Here is a 7,772-nt window from a genome sequence, read left to right on the forward strand (position 1 = left end):
CATACCGTTTTCCCGGGGATGCCCGCGCTTCATCGGGTCAGTACAATAAATGGTTGGCTGCCACAACTCTCAGAGTGTGACTCATTGGTAGGATAGATGTGATCCAGGTCACGGAGTGGTTTCTGGAGCCACATACTTTTTGGTCAATGTTCTGGTCATTGTTTACCAGCCATCTGTGTGGAGGTGGGGAGAGATGCGCGGCGCAGGGGGGAGTAGATTGGTAAAGAGGTAGAAGTGTGATGTGCAAGACAAAGAGGGAGCCATGTGATAGGGAAAGACGGCGAGGTGACGAGTGAAGAGGGAGTGGTCTGAGAAAGAGTGAGGAAGAGGCGTGCGGACAAGGAGGGAGCGATGTGGTGAGCTGAGGAGGAGGGAAGAGAGGGAACATTGATGGAAAGAAAGGGAAAGGAGGAGTGGAGAGGAAGCGTAGGGAAGGAAACACGGACAGAATGAAGGCGAACAAAAAGCAGCGTGAATAGGAGAATCAGCGAGCGAACACGGCGATGGAAAATAAGGAGATAAGGGCAGATGGGAGGGTGTAACTGAGAGAGGGGGAGGGGAGTGGAAAGAGGGAGCGCTGTGATCGGGCAGAGGGATAAGATAAATTTACAGAGGGAGCGAGGTGGCGGCGATAAATGTAGAAGAGAAGGAAGATGGAACGCTGTGAGAAGGGAGAGAGGAGATGATCAATTGTGGGGAGAGAGGACCAGATGTGTGGGACAGAGATCGTCCCAAGTGACAATAATGTGGTCCACACATGAACTTGGGATAGCTGACGGCCAACTGCCCACACTCATCATTCTCCTTCCTGATGTGACATAATCCACACTGTGTGAAAATCCCCATGTGACTAATGAAGGCGAAGAGCTGGAACTCTGCTGGAAGCAACGCGTAGCCCTGTCGTTGGAGAGTTAGCAAACACGCGAGTGAGGGTGTTTACCCCAGACGCGTATACACAGAGAGTAGAGTGGGGGAAGATGTGAACATTCCATACACGAGTACACAGAGGGCCGCGTTGGAAGGCACTGTTCATCACAGACACGAGTACGCAGGTGATCGAGTTGGGTAACTGTGAACAATCTAGACACGAGTGGGCAGGTCGGTGATGAGATCAGTGGGTACAATCCAAACCAGTATTCAGGAGTCGGCGTTGGACGGTTATGTACACTTCACACACCAGTAAATAGATGGTAGTTTGGGGAGGCTATCTATGCCGCAGATACCAGTGCCTTCGGTGGGATATTGATGAGCGTGTACACTCCTTATACGGAACATAGACGGCGAATTGGTAGCGTGTACACATTCCAGTCACGACTGCACGAGAGATGGATTTGCAGATGTGTATATATTCCAAGTACGAGGACACAAGGGACGGTGTTAGAATGGTGTCTAGATTATTGACAAGGGTGTTAGGCGACGGAGTGAGGGGGAGTGATGGAGCACATAGCGGAGAGAGAAGAGGGAGCATGTGTAGATCTAAGAGTGCCAAACATGAAGAGACGGAAAGGAGAGAGAGATAACGAAAGGATCGCAGGAAAACATGAAAAGGCCAAGATAGCGGACGGCACGAAGAAAGGGGCAGGTAGGGGAGTATCGTGGAGAGACGGATAGCGGGTTGGGAGTGTGAAAACGGGAGACAGATGGAGAGGAAAACAGAGGATAAACATGGAAGTATAGAGCTGAAGAAGAAGGGGTACATTCAGAGAGCGTGTGAAAGACGGAGCGAAAATGAAGGGAGGCGAGAGGTGGAGGGCAGAGGAAAAGGAGAAGAAGGGGCGATGGAGGGGGAAGCGCAAAGTTGGGGGGAGAGAGTGAGAAAGATAAGACATGTGACAAGAGAACATAGAGAAGATGCAACGAGGGGAAGTTGCAAAATGATGGAAAGGGCGAAGGGGCGTGAAGATTGGAAGGTGAGAAGGGACAGAGGAAGCGAGTGAGACTGACAGAGACGGAAGCAAAATCTTGCGACCGGTAAGAATAACACGAATGGGGAATAAGAGAGGGAGGGGAGATAGAATGCCGGCGAATGAAAGAGGTGAAGCGGGTAGGACCGAGGGAAGAGTGCAGGAAGCGAGAGTGGGATAGAAACGTTTACAGAGAAGGAGACACCTGGAAGGGAGGCGGACAGAGGGAGGGGATTTGGAGAGTGGGAGTGAGAGAGAGAGATGGAGAGAGAGAGAGAGAGAGAGAGAGAGAGAGAGAGAGAGAGAGAGAGAGAGAGAGAGAGAGAGATAGAGAGAGGGAGAGAGAGAGGAAGTCGATGAGATAGAGAGAGAGAGAGATAGAGAGAGAGATAGATTAGAGAGAGAAGAAGAGACACAGCAGAGAGAGAGAGAGATAGAGAATAGAGGATAGAGATAGCTAGAGGGATAGAGAGCTCTAAATAGAGAGATGAGATTATATATCGGAGGTAGAGAGTACGAGCGAGCTAAGAGATATGAACAGCGAGGGAAGGGCATGATGCGACGAGTCAGCCAAGTAAAGAAGAGAAAGAAAAGGAAGATGATGGGAAGGGAAAGTTATGAAGGTAGAAGGTTTGCACAGGAGGAGTCTATTCGGCTTGCCGCGCTGGTGTCGAGCATGGTGCCAAGTTGCATCACTCCCTCCTACGCGCACGCGACCCACGTTGTTCCATTCCCTGCAGTTGCACACGCCTAACTAAAGCCAGTTAAGCATCACGATGGTGTCTGACACTACCACCACCCTGGCAGCGCGCTTCAGGCACCCACCATTTTCTTTTTTATAGTACTTGCGCCGTTTATATCCTTTAAACATTTCCCCTCCATCTGCGAGCTATGCCCTCTGGTCCTTGTAATTTCCTCCCTTGGAAAATGTTGCTGTGCCAACCTATCCATGCCTCTGATAATCTCATCTACTTCGGTCTCTCCTCAACCTTCCTTGCTCTAGTGGAAACAATCCAAGTGTGCACAACCTCTCCTTATTTGTAATATCATCAACACAGCATTATCACCCTCTTTAAAACCTCCACGTATTTTCTGTAATGTGGTATTCGGAAGTCAAATCTCCCCATCATACCATTGCTTTCTGCTCGCGTTTAATTCTTCCTGCCCATATCTCCTTGCTCCTGGATATTTATCTTCCACTTCCTCTTCCCGTTTATCCCACTCCTCCCCATCAACTGCATCTCCCGCCTCCGCTTCTTCCGTGTCCCCGACTATTTCCATCTCATTCTTTCCCTTTCCTTCTCTCGCTGCCTTCCCTTAAGGATGGGAGGGAGATGTGAGAAAATCAGAGCGAGAAATAGGGTTGTTGTAAGAACTACAAGTTAGGAAGTGGAGGTATGGAGGGCTGATATACAGCGACCAATGGGAAGGGTGCAGTAACAGAGAGCGAGAGTTGGTATGGAGAATTGTAGTCATAAAGGCATACAACGGAGAAAGACCAATCAGCCCACCTCGTCCATGATAAACAAGATGGGCCATCTAAGGTAGTATCATTGTCCAGCGTCGGGTCCATTTTCCTCTGCATCTTCCTTATCTATGTATCTGCCCGAGGTTGACACAAAAAGCTGGAGGCAGCATCTCTGGAGAGAAGGAAGGTCGAGACCCTTCTTCAGACTGATGTCAGGGGAGGGGGCGGGACAAGTATAGAATATAGGCGGAGACAATAAGACAAGTGGGAGAACGGGGATGGGGAAGGGGATGGAGAGAGATAGCAAGGGCTAACTGAAGTTAGAGAAGTCCATGGATGTGGTAGCATCTCAATCCAGCAACCCACAGCCGTACCTGCAAACTGGTCTCTGCACCGGGCCTGAAGCCTCCACGCTGCTAACTCCCACTTTCCTGGGTTTGACTCCACTGGGTCCTAGTGCTAGTCTTCCCAGCCCTGGTAACCTCAGTGGCTGTTCCACTGAGTCTTCCCCATCCCCCTCTAACTGTGTGACCCATGCACTTCCCCACCCATACCACAGCCCTCTCACCCCCACCCCCTGACCATCCACCACCCCTCCACCACCCACCGCCCCCCACCACACATCGCCTCGTCCCCAGTTCACCATACGCCTTCCTCCGGCCCCAACCTCCATCCCTGCCGGGTGTTCACCATCCCCCCCCGACATCCCCCTTTCCCACACCGAACGGTCGGTCCTCAGCAGAGGTCTTATCTTTGTTCCCCTCCGTCCCCACCTCAATGAATTCCGCGCCAACCACGACTTGGAGCTCTTCTACCGTTGCCTCCGTCTCACAGCGTTCTTCCATGGGAAGGAGCCCTCTCCCCCCCCCATTGATGACCCCTTCCCCGTCGGCAACGCACCCCCTCCTCGTGGAACCCCCCTCGTGACCCTCCAGCTTTAGAACTCTTCATCCAAAACTGCGGTCGCGACAACAACCGCCTCAATTTCTCCACGCCCATGTCTCACTCCAATCTCTCCCTCCTTGAACGTACAGCCATCGACTCACTCCGCAACAACCCAGACTAGGTTATCAAACCCGCCGACATGGGAGGTGCGGTGGTAGTCTGGCGCGTCGATCAACGCTGAGGCCACGCGCGAGCTCTCGGACATCTCCTACTTAACCCTGGACCATGACCCCACTGACGAGCAGCAGGCCACCATCTCTAGCACCATCACCGACTTCATAAGCTCCGACTCCCTGCCCGACCGAGCCTCCAACCTCATCGTTTCCCAGCCCCGCACCGCCCGATTTTACCTTCTCCCCCAAATCCACAAACCTGACTGTCCCGGTAGACCATTTGTTGCTGCCTATTGGTGCCCCACCGAACTCATTTCCACATACCTTGACTCCATCCTATCCCCCCTGGTTAAATCCCTCTCTACCTATGTTCAAGCCACCTCAGACACTCTCCGTCGTCTCCGCGCATTCCATTCTCTAGGCCCTCACTCCCTCTTCTTCTCCATGGACATCCTGTCACTCTACACATCCATCCCAACCAGGATGGTCTCAAAGCCCTCCGATTCTTCCTCGACCAGAGAAGCCACCTACGCCCGGCCACCGACACTCTCCTCCGCCTAGCGGAGTTGTTCCTTAACTTCAATAACTTCTCATTTGACTCCTCCCATTTCCTACAAATACAAGTCGTAGCTATGGGTACACGCACGGGCCCCAGCTATGCCTGCCTCTTTGTCGGATACGTCGAACAATCCTTGTTCAATACGGACCAGGCCCCACCCCGACCTCTACCTCCGTTACATCGACGACGGCTTCGGTGCCACTTCCTGCACCCACACACAACTGACTGACTTCATCCACTTCACCACTAACTTCCATCCGGCACTCAAATACACCTGAACCATTGCCGATACTTCCCTACCATTCCTTGACCTCACTATCTCCATCGCAGGTGCTAGACCTCTGACCGATATCCACTGTAAACCTCATGACTCCCATGGCTATGTGGACTACACTTCTTCCCATCCTGCCTCCTGTAAGGACTCCATCCCCCACTCCCAATTCCTCCGTCTACGCCGCATCTGCTCCCAGGTTGAGGCGTTCCATACCAGGGCACATGAAATGTCCTCATTCTTCAGGGAACGGGGGTTCCCCTCCTCCACCATAGATGAGGCTCGCACCAGGGTATCTTCCATACCCCGCAACATTGTGCTCTCTCCCCATCCCCCCACCCGCAACAAGGGCCGAGTCCCCCTAGTCCTCACCATTTACCCCATCAGCCGTCACATAAAACAAGTAATCCTCTGTCAGTTTAGCCACCTCCAACGTAACCCCACCACTCGCCACATCTTCCCATCTCCCCCCGTGTCTGCCTTCCGGAAAGACGGCTCCCTCCGTAACTCCCTTGTCAATTCTTCCCTTCCCTCCCGTACCGCCCCCTCCCCGGGCACTTTCCGTTGCAACCGCAAGAGATGCAACACTTGTCCCTTTACCTCCACCCTAGACTCCATTCAAGGACCCAAGCAGTCGTTCCAGGTGCGACAGAGGTTCACCTGCTTCTCCTCCAACCTCATCTTGCCGGGGGCGCTGCTCTGGCGGCTGCCTTGTCAGCAACGCGTCAGTTTTTTTCAAAATTTTCTTATTTTTTAGTATGTTTTAAAGTATGTATTTTGTGTTTCTCTGTGTGTTTTGTGTGGGGGGATAAGGGGGAAACCGCTTCGGTCGCCTCCTCCGTGGAGAGGCGACTTTTTCCAGGTCGCCTCCTCCGTGGCCTAACATCAAGGATCGGCGCGGCCTTTCCCGGTGACGCGCCCGGGGCTTCAGCGGCGGGCGCAGCGTGGACTCTCGGCGTGGAGCGGGTGAGCCCTCGCTGGAGGGGAGCGCTCCGTTTCGCTGGCCCGGGGCAGCCGGCAGCCTGAAGTCGCAACCTGAAGCCGCGGTCTGCAGAGCTCCAGCTGGTGCGGCGTCTACAGCCCGGGATCCCTCGTGGGGGACCCGGGGGAAGAAGAAGCCATCACTGCCGGCCCGCGGCCAACTTCTACCGCGGGGCCGGCATGGACTTACCATCACCCCTGAAGGGGAGCTTCGACCGCCGGCCCTGCAGTCTACGGTGCTTCTGGCTGCGGCGGGGACTTTAAATCTTGACCGCCGGCCTGCGCCCTACAACAACTTGAAGCCGCGGTCTCCGGTGAGGAAGGGCCGATACTGGACTGACTTTGGTTCTGGTCCTGTCCACAGGGGGGAAATGTAGGAGGACTGGCCAATTTTTGTGCCTTCCACCACAGTGATGAATGCTGTGGTGGATGTTTGTGTTACATTTTGTGTGTTCTTTATTATTGTATCGCTGCTGACAACCCAAGGGGCGGGGCGCTACTCTGTGAGCGACTCGCGGCGCGTTGCTCCCGTATGTTTGCAAGTGGAGCCACGTCAAAGAGGATTTTCTGTTGCGACAGACAATAACGTTTTCTGAATCTGAATCTGAATCTGAATCTATTGCATGCGCTGCTCTTGATGTCAGCTGATCTATATCGGTGAGACCATGCGGAGGCTGGGCGATCGTTTCGCCCATCATCTCTGTTCGGTCCGCAATAACCAACCTGACCTCCCGGTGGCTCATCCGACCACTCTGTCCTGGGTCTCATCCATGGCCAGAGCGAGCAAAACCGGAAATTAAAGGAACAGCACCTCATATTCCGCTTGGGGAGGCTGCAGCCTGCGGGTATGAACATTGAATTCTGCCAATTTTGTTATATCTTGCTGTCTCCTCCCCTTCCTCAGCCCCCGGGATCCTTCTCCTTTTTCGTTACTTCTCACCGCCACCCCCCATCAGTCGACAAGAGTATTTCAGTATAGGAGTAAAGAGGTTCTTCTGCAGTTGTATATGGCTCTGGTGAGACCACATCTAGAGTATTGTGTACAGTTTTGGTCTCTTAATTTGAGGAAGGATATCCTTGTGATTGAGGCAGTGCAGCGTAGGTTCGCAAGATTGATCCCTGGGATGGCGGAACTGTCACATGAGGAAAGATAGAAAAGTCCAGACTTGTATTCAATTGGGTTTAGAAGAATGAGGGGGGATCTTAAAGAAACATATACAATTATAAAAGGACTGGACAAGCTAGATGCAGGAAAAATGTTCCCAATGTTGGGCGAGTCCAGAACCAGGGGCACCATTTCGAATAAAGGGGAGGTCATTTAAGACTGAGGCGAAAAAAAACGTTTTCACCCAGAGAGTTGTGAATTTATGGAATTCCCTGCCACAGAGGGCAGTGGAGGCCAAGTCACTGGATGGATTCAAGAGAGAGTTAGATAGAGGTCTAGGGGCTAGTGGAGTCAAGGGATATGGGGGAGAAGGCAGGCACGGGTTCTTGATAGGGTACGATCAGCCATGATCACAATGAATGGCGG

This window comes from Amblyraja radiata, chromosome 40 (genome assembly GCF_010909765.2).
Source record: "Amblyraja radiata isolate CabotCenter1 chromosome 40, sAmbRad1.1.pri, whole genome shotgun sequence".
Taxonomy (NCBI): domain Eukaryota; kingdom Metazoa; phylum Chordata; class Chondrichthyes; order Rajiformes; family Rajidae; genus Amblyraja; species Amblyraja radiata.